Here is a 12887-nt window from a genome sequence, read left to right as displayed (position 1 = left end):
TGTGGGTAAGTTTAGCTCATTCATGTTCACACAGTTATGACTGTTAAATTTATATTTCTTTATATCCTGCCCTCCTGTACTTTTTCTTCTCATTGCCCCCAACCTCCAGTTTACAGTGAAGATAATAAAGATTGTAAAATATAGGGAGTTTGCCTAATACTTCTTTTCTATAAATAATGCCATGTTTTTACTTCCTTGCTTCTTTTCTCTTCCCCTTACTTGCCACCAATAACAGGTTTTTACACTGTTTCTTTACTTTCCTCTTTCTCTTTCTTCTCCTCATGCTTATGATGACTACTCCTTCATCCATCCTTCCTCTTAAACCCCTTTCTCCCTTTCCCTGTAGTTCCATATTGAGTTTAATATATTAAGTGCCTCCTGTGTTCCAGGCTTTGTGCCTGACATGCTGGGGATAAATATAAAAGCTAAAGACAGTCTCTACCCTCAAGTAACTTACAATCTAATGGAGGAAGACAGCACACAAAAGGAAGCTCAAAAAAGTGGAGGTAGCTTCTCAATGTAGGGATGGGATGATGGAAGAAGTCCAAATGCATTATAGCTGGTAGGGAATAAGGAGAAAAACTCCACTGAGCCCCCTCTTTACATGGAGGTCCTAGAGTCCATGGCCCTGACCTCTATCCTAGAGGTTCATTCAGAAGGCAAGAGGGCACTAATGAGATGCAAGTACCAGTTAGATTCAGTCTTACAACATAATTGGTTTTACCAATGATTATTTTCCTAGGGAAGGAAGACATGATGGAGAGTTCAAAGAAGTATAAAAGCAGTACAGCTGCTAAGTAATGGGGAGAAAAACTCAGCTGAGCTTCCTCTTTAAAAAGTGGCCTCTGGAGCCCATGACCCAGCCTTGCAGTCAGAATCCAGTCAGAGCTACAGAGAACATTGATGAAATATGAGTCAGGAAGTTATGAGTTTACACCATGCCTCAGATACTTTGTGAGCCCTGGGCAAGTCACTTAACCATTTCTTCCTTCACTTTCCTGATCTGTAAAATTGGGATGATAATAGCACCTTTCTCCCAGGGTTGTTTAAGGATAAAATAAGATATTTTAAAGTACTTTATAAACCTTAACGTATTATGTAAATGCTAGGTACTATTGTTAGTGTTTTCTGTAATCCTTGAAGTAACTAGAGTTCTGAGAAAATGTTCATTACTTCTCCTACTCTTAACATGTAGACAGTTCAGTTTCATGTAGTCCTTTCCAACTAATCAGATGTGTGTACCTTCCTATGTTTCTCTTGATTTCTGTATTTGTATTTCAGAGTTTCTCCTCACTTCCGGACTTTTTCAGGAATGTTTAGCAATTCTCTTTCATTAAAGTTCTATTTTTCCCTCTATATAGCAGTATGCTCAGTTTTTCTAAATAACTTCTTTGGTTATGAACCTTTATCTTCTGTCTTTTCCAGTATCCTATTCCAAACTCTCCCCTCTCTTGACAGATGCCAAATCTTATGTTTCCTTACTGCAGCTCCATGGTACTTGAAAAATCTTTCTTTTTGGCTATTGGCAATTTTTTTTTTCACCTAAGCTCTCAGTTTTGGTTATGACATTTTCTGGGACTTTTTGTGACTATTCTATTTTCACTTAGCTCTCTAGTTCTAAGAAATCTAAGCAGTTTTCATTAATGATTTTTTGAAATATGGTGTATATGTAGAATTTTGTCCATCTTTTTAGGTAGTCCAATTATTCTTATATTACCTCTCCTTCTACTGTTTAGTGGATCAGTTGTTTTGACACTACATTTTCTTCTGCTTTTTTATTTTGTTCAATATTTCTTGTCTCCTAGAATTGTAGTTTTCTCTTTATCCTATTCTAATTTTTAGAGAGATCAATTCTTAAGTGAGTTGTACCACTGTTTCTTTTAGGATATTCATTCTCTTTGCCATGTTCTTCTGCTCTAGCTATTACATTTTTATACCTCTTGTTTCATTTCTTCCAGGTACTCTTCTAGTCCTTGTGACCAAGATATTCTTTTCTCTGAGGCTCTTCTTGGATTTGTTGTGAACTTACAATTTTTCTGAGTTTATCCCTTGGGCTTCTCTCAGTCCAAGCTATTGTGTTGACCATTTTGTTTCTGTTTACTCATATGTCCTGCCTCAGTTTCAGGATTGAGAATTTAATGCTTCCTTCAAACTCCACTACTGATTTCCTGGATCATCCTCTTGATTCTGAATTCAGTGGCTAAAACTATTCCCCACTTTATTCAGGAATTGTTTGGCCTTGCTTCCTGACTGTGATTCAGGCCAATGCACCTGAATGTTAAGTTGTACATTGAACTGTTACATGGATAAAGTACAGACAGCCTGGAAGGTAGTCTGACCCCACCTCTTAACCCAGATGTGGATGAGGCCCCTGAGTCACTCCTTACCATACTGGAAGCTGGTCTAGCCCCATCTCTTGCCGTTAATATGGGTGAGTTTTCTAGGGTGCCTATAAAGGGTGCTGGTCTGCCCCATTCTCCTTATGTCTTATCAGGTTGCTTTATACTATATCTCTAATCTACCCTATCTTATCTCTATTCTAATCTATCCTGTGTTATCTCTACTGTGTACTTCTACATGATTCTGATAAGTCTTTTTGTGCAGTTCTTGAACTGAGTTGAAATATATCACTTTTTCTTTTTATATTCCTTTATCATTGTTGATTCTGATTCATTTTTAAAGCATTATTCAGGTATTTATGAGTAAACTGGGCTCCTCTAGGGTCTCACAATGTCTTCCCATAATCACTCCAAGGAGTTTTACATTCTAATATAGGAGTATAAGAGTTGAAATGGAGGTTGGTGAGGTGATATCGTGGTTTACAAATGCCTGAGAATTGGAATAGTGGCTTGGTTCCTTACAAGATAAGTTGAAGAAAACTCACTTGTTAGAGCCCAGGGACCAAGAGGTGGGAGTCGGCAGGCCAGAGTATAGGCTTTGTGGGCTTGAGATGGATAGAAAGTAGTATAGTATTATCATTCTGGACAAGATAAAATAAAGAGATAATAATGAAAGATATTGTGGAGATAGAAACAAGATTTGCCAACTAATTGGATTTATGAGGTGAGGGAAATTAGGATTTGAGGATGACACCAAGTTTGCAAACATTAGTGACCAGAAAGATTTTGGTGCCATGGACAGAAATGGGGAATTTTAGAAGAGGGGAGAGGGGCTTTTGGGAAGATAGTGTAATGAGCTCTTTGATATAGTTTGTAACTCATCCAAACTTGCATATCCTTTTTAACTCACTCTCACCCACTGAAAACAAAAGGGAGGAATGGAAGGAAGATGTTGACAAAGATCTGTAGAGTATGGGGAAGCAGAACAGCCAGCTCCCTCCCACAATTACTCCAGCAAAAATCTAGGAAGAGCACTAAATAAAGTGATGATTGGGAAATCTGAGGAGAAACCATAATGGGATATTTTTTTCCAGCCCAAGTCAGCACAAGCCATTGGCCAAAGGCCTGCAGGTACTGAAGAAGGAATCCAGCTGGGTAAATCTGCACAGAGCTTCTAGCATGGAAACTTGTCTGGATTCTACCTGTGTATATGGAGAGGAAACTGGAAGAAAAGATAGTTGTGTCATTCTGAACCTGAAACAGGGCTGCAAATCAAGTGCAAACTGAAGTTGACACCTACTGCTAAGTAACCAGATCAAGAACTTCAAACTAGTCATGGAGCTACAGCTCTGTCATCCAAACTCTAGAGCAGGATCTTGAATTCAACCCATAAACTTGGGCTGGGGTTTGCGGCTAAGTAGTCAGAAAAGGGACTGTGCAGACCAAGAGTCAATTTATAGTTCTTTCACATTAATATTGTTGCGTGATAGACTCAGTCCACAGACTTGGGCTTGAAACTGAACTTGAGTAATCAGACAGGGACTGTGAAGGAAGAATGAGCCTTAAAACTCTTTTGTTCTGACTTCACAGCATGATGTGGACCTGTAGATGAATACATGGGGCAAGGAATACCAACAAGGGTTGAGCCTATAGGTCTTGTTGCTCTGAACCTTCCACCTAAATGACATGGGCAGGGGCCAGAAACTATCTTCTGGAGCTCCAATCAGGAGAAACTTGCTGCTCTTTTTCCTAGTCTAAAACTGGAGGTGGAACCCTTCAGATCCCATACCAGGAAGGCAATGATCAGAATTAACATCCTAGAGCAACAGGTACAAAAATTTAACCAGGTAACAAATCTCTTGCAATTAAATGTACTGAACAGAATTTTATGGCACAAAGAGACAATAGGAACATCAAAACAAAATCAAGAAACTTTTTTAAAAAGAAGAAAATGTAAAATATCTCCTATGAAAAACAACCCACTTGGAAAGTAGATCAAGCAAAATCTAAGAATTAGATTAACTGAGTTAGACTAACTGAAACATCATGAAAAAAAGAAACCTCCATATCATATTTCAAAACATCACAAATGGAGACTGCTTAGACCTACTAGAACCAGACTACAAAGTGAAATTAGAATTCACCAGTCACCTGAAAAGAAACCCCAAAATGAAAATCTCAGAACATCAGAGCAAAAATCCAGAACTTCTAGGTCAAATTAAGGAATACAGCAACCAATTAGAGAAAAAAAAAGTACCAGGGAACCCGGTCAGAAATCACCCAAGATTTGGCAGTTACTATATCAAAGAGACAGAACTTGGAAGGAGATTTTTCGGCAGACAAAAGACAACCAATGGTAACTTCTAAAAATTGAGTACAACCCTACAGCTGGGGAAAATATGTCTTTAGCAAAATACAAGACTTCTAACTATTACTAATTGAAAAGACCGGAGCTAAAAAAAAAATTTTTTTTTAAAGAAAAGACCAGAGCTTAGTAGAAACCTTGAAATACAAACACTAGAGTCAAGAAAAACAAAGAAATGTAAATGCATTTGAGCATTTGGAAGGGATTATACAAGGATAATATGTTTACATTCCAATAGGCAGAAGAGAAATGTGTCACCTCAGAACCCTAATATCATCAGGGACCATACAGGGAATCAAATAAAACAGAGTCCCTAGAAGTAGTTTTATTTTATTTGAATGATCTTAAAAGGAAAAAAGCAAGAGAAGGTATAAGTAATGCACTACGGATAAAAGGATTAGGAAGAGTCAAGGAATTTATATTAAATAATTGTGGTGAATAATCAATAAGCCTTTTTGATCATCTACTATATAACAGTGCCAAACACACTGTCACCATACGTTTTTTGTAAAAAGGTACTTGAAAGCAGAGAGAGGAAGAAATTTTAGAAACAAGATGGAGCAAAATAAAACAATGATCATAACTTATCAGTTGGAGGTATGTAGTGGTTTCAGCAGCATATCTGCCAGGTTTTGGAGTGCCTGAGTTGTGCCTCCTTTGCTTTTACAGTACCTTCCCAGAGCTGCCAGTACTCACAACCTACAATGACTGTGTGTTTTTGGAAGGACATAATAAAAAATGCAGTCCCATCAGAGATGTCACAGGACTCTGAGGGGTGTACTACTCAGGCCCCGGAAAAATAATGATTTAGAGAAGTACATGGCCTATATCAAGAAGAAATTTGCTAAGTACAAATAACCCCACCTGGCATTGTGTTGTGAGCAGAAACTTTGACAGCTATATGTGATTCATGAAACTAAATACTTCATCAACTTCTATTGTTACTCTTCCATTTAAGTCTGGTTAGAACATGGATTATTTTTCCGACCTAAAGATCCATTCAAAGCACAAGAGCTATAACCTAAATTCCAAGTTGCTGCATACTGAAAATCTTCAGCCTTGCTGTGGGAACACCTTAATCTTTATATTATGTTTGTGTTCTACAAGGCATCCTATATATTAGTTTATGTTTATAAAATAGTTTGCAAAACAGCTTATGTTTGCATTTATTTCCTATTCCACATTCCATCCTCTTGATTGATAAAATCCAGATCCTCTTTTAAAAATAAACTGTGTTGACTGAAAAAAAAAATTAAACTGAATACTAATGAGAAGGACTCAGCCTTACAATGGAAGAGGATAGCAGAATGTATTAGAAAGTAGATTCCAACAACATATTTATGGAGAATACATTGAAACACAAAGATTCACATAAAGTTTTAAAACCGGTGGCAGAATCAAAAACTGTTTTGCTTATGCTAAATTCAAAAAGTCAAGGAATAAATTATCTCAGATAGGACTACAGCAAAACTATATTCTTAAGAGATAAGCTGGGAAGCTTATGCTTAAAGGTATCATAGGCAGTGGTATTTTTATCAATACTAAACATATATACACCCAATAGCAGAGCATCTAAATACTAAGAGGAAAAGTTAAATGAGTTACAGGGAGAAATAGATAATAAAAGTATAATATGAGGAGACCTCAACATACCCCTTTAAGACCTAGAAAAAACATAACAAGTTAAGGCACCAAATAGGATTTTAGGAATGTTAGATATGAAAAATGTTTGGTTATTCATCGGAATAGAAGTAAGATTATGTATTTCTCAGCCTAGAACGGGACATTTTAAAAAATTGACAATGTGTTAGAACATAAAAAAAAACCTCACCAAAAAATGTAGAGAAACAAATATTAAACAGGTTCTTTACTGACTACAATGTAATAAAGATTAAAACAAAAGACAGTGAAAGGAAGAATTAGAGATTAATTGGTGACACAATAAGAATCCTAAAGAACTAGTAGGACAAAAATCAAATCCCAGAATCTGTTGTGACAACATACCAAAATGTTTAGGATTCAGCCAAAGTAATCTTTTACTTTTTAGAGGGCAGGGCAATTGGGGTTAAGTGACTTGCCCAAGGTCGCACGGCTAGTAAGTGTTAAGTGTCTGAGGCCGGATTTGAACTCAGGTCCTCCCAACTCCAAGGCTGATTCTCTATTTACTGTGCCACCTAACCACCCCCAAAGCAATCTTTAGGGGGAAATTTAAAGAGAGAACAAATCAATGAATTGGGCATACTAGGTAGATAGAAGAACATTTATTAAGCATTTATTATGTGTCATTACATTATATGATATTATATATCCCTACCCTCAGTGAACTTAAATCCCAACAGGGAAAGACAAAACATAAAGTAGAACTGGAAATCAGGCAGTAAGGAAGGAAAGATGATGTCCAAAAGAAGAGGAAAACCAAAGTACCAATATCAAAAATGAAAAAGGAGAAATAATAACTGATGGAATCCTAGTAAAGCTGCCCCCAGCCCCAGTATTCTAACTTCTTTATAGGCCCCACTGAACAGCAGACCCACTATACTTACCTATCCCCCCTGCCAATATCCGAACTTCTTCATATGTGCCTTACTGCTCACTAGAACAACAGTTGTGTGTCCATGAACTCATAGTTCTCACAGAACAGCAGGCATGTGCATGTTATGGGAAGCCAGCCATTTCCTCTACCTAGGCACTGCCCCCAGACCTATTCCTCATATTTCCTGCAGAAACAGATGTATCCATGTACTCAACCACAACCACATCAATCTAGTTTCAGACAGGACCAGAGTAGTCAACCAATTAGAAAGTAGCACTACCATGATGTCCAGATAGGATGTGGACTCCAAAACAATAGAAGGGACTTTCCCTAAGTAGGCATCTGTGCCATCTGGGAGTTGCCATTCCAATGGGGAAGACAACATGTAAATGACTATGAGCATACAACATATATGCAGAGTAGATAGAAGGTAATTTCTGAGGGGAAAGCACTAGCAGTTGTATATACTGGGGAAGGCCTTGTGCTGAAGGTAGGAGATAAGCAGAGTTTTGAAAGAAACTAGGGAATCTAAGAGAGGTGAGAAGGAAGGGTGTAATACCTTTGGGGAGAGCCTATGCAAAAGCACAGAGATAGGAGACAGAGTATCATTTGCAATGATCAGCAAGTAACTGGATTGTAGAATCTGTGAAGGAGAATAGAATATGAGAATGGAAAGGTAAGAAAGAGTCAGGTTTTGAACAACTTTAAATGCCAGAGTACTTTATAATTGCCTCTGCAGATAATAGCATACCGCTGCATTTTACTGAGTACAGAGGTGATATGATCAGAGTTCCACCTTAGGAAAATCATTTTGGTAGTTGAGTAAAGGATAGATTGAAGTTAGGAGAGAGTTGAGGCAGGAAGACCACAACTAAAAGGCTACTCAGTATAGTCCACTTGAGAGAGGATGGGCATCTGAACTAGTGCAGTTGCTATGTGAGTATAGAGAAAGGGATGTGTATGGAAGATGTGAAGCTAGAAATATCAAGATTTAATAGGGCCATTCACTCTGACTCCACTTTCCTAACTCCTTACCTTTTTTCAGATTTGCTCCTTTCCTTGGAATGGCCTCTCTGCTGTGACCTGCCTCCTGGCTTCACTTTTTGAAAAAATAATAATAGCTAACATATATAGTGCCTACTAGCACTTTACAAATATCTGAAATCTATCCATTGTGACTCAATTTAAAAGCCTTATCTTTTGTGAAGCTTCATACCATAGTCAAAAATACTTTTTCCTTCCTTGTAGTTGTGATAGCATTTTGTATGTATCTAGTGCACTTACCTTGTTCTCTTTTGTTTATCATGTTCTCCATAACCAGTTTGTGATTGTGTCATCTTTATCTTTGAATCTAATTGGGCTAATAAGTTTATAAGAAACCATATTAAAATACAAGACAATTTAGAATTAAGTTCAACATTGTGATACTTCAAGATATCATTTATGTCAATCCTTCCGGCATTTGTCCATGTACTCCCAAAAGTCCTCCAAGGAAGGTTTCAGCTCACTAGATGCCTTTCTTTAGGTCTTTTTTTTTTTTTAAAATCATTGCATAGGTGCTCAAGAAGTGTACAGGCTCTCCATCTTGCTCTTCCTTCTTGTTACCTGACTGGCACACATCTTTTTTTGATTTATATGGTTGTTGTTTTTTTTTAAAGCAATTGAGGTTAAGTAACTTCCTCAAGGTTACACAGCCAGTTATTTCTGTGGTGCTGAGTATCTGAGCCCAGATTTGATCCCCAGGTCATCCCAACACTGGAGCCGGTGCTCATACTCGCTGTGCTACCTGGCTGCCCTGATTATATGTTTTTTTAAATGTCTTTTATGCTGTTTTTTGCTCACAAGTCATCATTGGTAATATTCAGCATTTTAGTCACATCACAGTATTTCCTTCCATTGCCCTCATTTAAATCACCATATAGAAGAAATAGATTTCATTGTGTTTAAAATCTGTCAGAAACATTTTATTCATATTACAAGCAATTGCAGAGAGAGGCACCAGTCGACCAATTTTTCTTCTCAAAATGGGCTCTACTTAAAGCAAATTCCAACTACCATTTATAAAATGGACAATCTACAATATTGCATAAATGGAAAAAATACAGATACAAATACAAAATATGAGGATCTCTATGATGGTTTTGTATCATTTCTACTGATTACACAAACACAACCTTGGCAACCTGGTAGGCAGTTTTGGCTTATCAGAAAGGACAAATGCCATAGTTCTTAAAATACTTAGAAGGCCCTAGGTTATTTGGGTTCTGCATTCCCACTTTTGTTTCTTTCCTAGCATAATCAACAAAAGGAGAGGTAAAGTGGCATAAGGGATAGAGATCTGGCCTCAAAGCCAGAAAGACCAGGGTTCAAGTCCTACCTCTGACACATAGGCTGTGTGCCCTTGGGCAAATCACTTAACTTCTTAATGCTAGGGGTGGGAAACCTTCAGCCTGAAGATCATTTGTGGCCTCAAGGCTGCAGTTTCCTGACCCCTGCTCTAGGGAGAGTGAAACCTTAGGCTGGGCTTTATACCTAAATTCTACACCCTAATTGATGCACTTATATCATGATTCAAATTCGTTAGGTTGGACAAGTCCACACCTATAATTTTAGGGGGAAATTTAGCAAAGTGAGCCTTGGAGTGGTTTGAGCTGTTTCATAGACCAAAACTCACTTGCTATTTTCCTTTAATAGGCTCTATATCTATGCATGACTGTCCTTGAATATAGGGAATGATTTAAACTTTTGTACATACAATAATTAGGAAGTGACTGATACTTACAAAAGTTTTTCCACTTTTTATCTCCATCACTGTGGATTTAGGGATACATAATGACATTGAAATATTGGATGTCTCCTGGAATGGTCAAAGGAATTGACTGAGGGCAAAGAGGGACATTTTTGTAATAGCATTAAACTGTTCTGTAAAGTCTGGAACTGAAAGTAAAAGATCGACAATTTCATAGTGTTCTGATCCTGGTTAAATGTCAGAGTTCTCCTTTGGTTTGATTTTAATAGCCAATTTATTCAGTCATAACCTAGCATTTTTCAAGGGATCCAGGCCTCTGGTCAAACAGATTGAAGGAAGAAAGCATTCATTTATCATGTACTTACTCTTGTTATAATGTACTTAGCTCTAGGAGTACAAATACTAACAAAAATAAAGACAAGCCTTGCCCTCAAGGAGTATACATTCTTTGGGGGAGGGGGGAGAGCAAGGCTGTTGGGGTTAAGTGACTTGCCCAAGGTCATACAGCTAGTAAGTGTGTCAAGTGTCTGAGGTCAAATTTGAACTCAGGTCCTCCTGACTTCAGAGCCTGTGCTCTATTTACTGCTCCACCTAGCTGCCCCTAGGAGTTTACATTCTAATAGGGGAGGACTACACACCAAAGGCAGCTGAAAAGTGACTGTGGGGAAGAATGGGATGGGAATGAAAGTTACTAGGTTTTGAAGTTCAAAAAGTCCAGAATGGAGCTGGGAAGGGAATGAAGTCAGGCAGACCAAAATGCCTTCATTAAATGGAGGCTTCTGGAGGAACTCACCAGTGGGAGAATGAAGGCAGGCCTTGTGGAGAGATTTCTATAAGTTAACAGGCCACAAGGGTTGTAGACTATTCCAGGTTGAGAAAGACCTGGGCACTAAGGAAAGTTTCATGATAAGACAGTAGTAAAAGTATGATTTTGAAGTCTGGAAAGTCAGGAACAAGGCTAGAAGGGGAATAAGAGGAAGAGATGAAAAACTCCCATTCATAAAGGAGGCAAGCCAATGAGGATATTTTGAGAGATCCCAGTACTACTTGGCAGGATTGTCACCCTTGCCTTCCAAATAATTTATAGCCACCTAAGACTGGTTTAAAATTTGGGTGTGCTACTCACTACTCCTATTTGGCAGCATTTGGTATTCCATCTACCCGCATGTCCCCATGGTGAATTGCAGGTTTCTCTCATAAAACTTTTACTAGGATTAATGTAAGATCATAGGCAATAAATGTCAGATATATAATCTGAAGGAATTCTACCTCACAGCACGTTCCATTGTTTCCGATTAAAATAGGGCATAGTTATTTTTACAATAACATCGATACTTGGGGGGGGGGGGGATTGTAAGTCAATTCTAGGAGGTATTAGTATTATTTTACAGCTGTGGTATAATACCTGACAGTTATTTTTAAATAGCTATGTTTTGTACTCATTGAATTCATACAAAGTCTTTCTACTTTGTACTTTGTATCTTCTGTATCTGCCTTTAATTCATGTGACATTATATTCTCATTTCAAACCAGGTATTGTTGAGGTTTAGGGGTACTGGAACCCTGAAATAGCAATACACAGGTCCTCCTTGAATGAATTCGACCCAAGCCTTCTTTCAGCCAAAGAAAAACTGGGTTTATTAAAGATCCACCATATTGACCAGACTCTTAGGGAATTTGTATCACTAATGCAAGTGGGCCAGATTGAATCTGAGCACCTTAATGGAAACAAGATGGATCTTATATACAGAAAGACTTTGGGAGGGATCTAGGAGTGGCAAAGTGGTCTGGGGTGACTGGAGGAGGGGTCTAAGGAGGATCTTGATGGGAATGGCCGGTAGGCTGGGGTGACTTGAGGTTGAAGGCCTGGACCAAGAGAATGTGAACTAGATAGGATCAAGGGTGGGAAGTGGCCTGGCCATCTCAAGGTAACAGACAATGAGAGCTAGGAATTGGGATATTGGGAGAGGCCACAATGAAAGGCCTGTTGAGAGGATTACTGAAATGGGTAGATGCATCTAGCAAATGTCAGAGAGTTCATGGAGAATTGGAGGGAAGGAGGGATCCAGAGCCTGTAGCCAGTCAGTATCAGTGATGCACCATAAGAATCTTGAAAAGGAACAGTTTACTGTATGAAGAGTTGTGCTTTTATATTTTCCATTTCTGCCTTAGACTTATTACGGTTTTTTCATAGTGCCCAAACTGAATCATCTTCCTCTGTCTCCATGTGGTTTATACTCTATAAACTTTCTCAAACTTATGATGTAATTTTGCTACCCCATCTTTAGCAGTCAAACTGCCAACTTTCCAAGCTCACTTTCCTTTCTTTATAAACCAGTTTTTTAATTTGTTTTTTTGCCTAAGTATGAATCTAGCTCTTCCATCCTATAACTAGGTGACACATTCTACATTCTCTTTCTAATTCTCATTTACACACACTCAAATGATTCCAACTAGACATATGTTAGTTTGTTAACCAGTTCATTTCAACCAAATTCAGACTAGTAATGATGACAAGTGAATCAGTATCGATAGAAAGGAGAAAATGCACTTCAGGCACAAGATAAACAGCATCTTTTGATATCTTATAAAACTGATATTTTGATGAATCTTGTGGCACTGAAAATATACTTCTTTATATGTACTTATTTTATGTACTTGTTTTACCTCTTAATAAATTGTAGTCTCCTTCAGGATATCCTTCTACATCTTTTTATCCCTAACTCTCTTAAGAGACATAGCTTGTTGTATAAGAGTGCTTTGCACAAAGCAAAATAAGATCTCAATGAATATTTGAAAAGCATGGGCAAGAATATGGAAGCAGGAATAAATAGAGCATTATAGAGAGGGCTGTAAAGATGCCAGCATAACAGAGAATAATTGTTGGAAAGTAATGAGAAA

General features: G+C 37.9%; 1 protein-coding gene across 5 annotated transcripts in view; it reads left to right on the top strand.

The window, feature by feature from the left end:
* Window positions 1-12887, top strand: part of ASH1L (ASH1 like histone lysine methyltransferase) — a 268283-nt gene that overhangs the window by 219989 nt on the left and 35407 nt on the right. The gene's annotated exons all lie outside the window — the stretch shown is intronic.

The sequence above is a fragment of the Petaurus breviceps genome, unplaced genomic scaffold (assembly GCF_028583685.1).
Source record: "Petaurus breviceps papuanus isolate PSGF00001 unplaced genomic scaffold, PetGlider_PUasm1.0 91023, whole genome shotgun sequence".
Taxonomy (NCBI): domain Eukaryota; kingdom Metazoa; phylum Chordata; class Mammalia; order Diprotodontia; family Petauridae; genus Petaurus; species Petaurus breviceps.
Note: the sequence above shows the minus strand (reverse complement) of the source record. Positions and strands in the feature narration are given on the sequence as shown.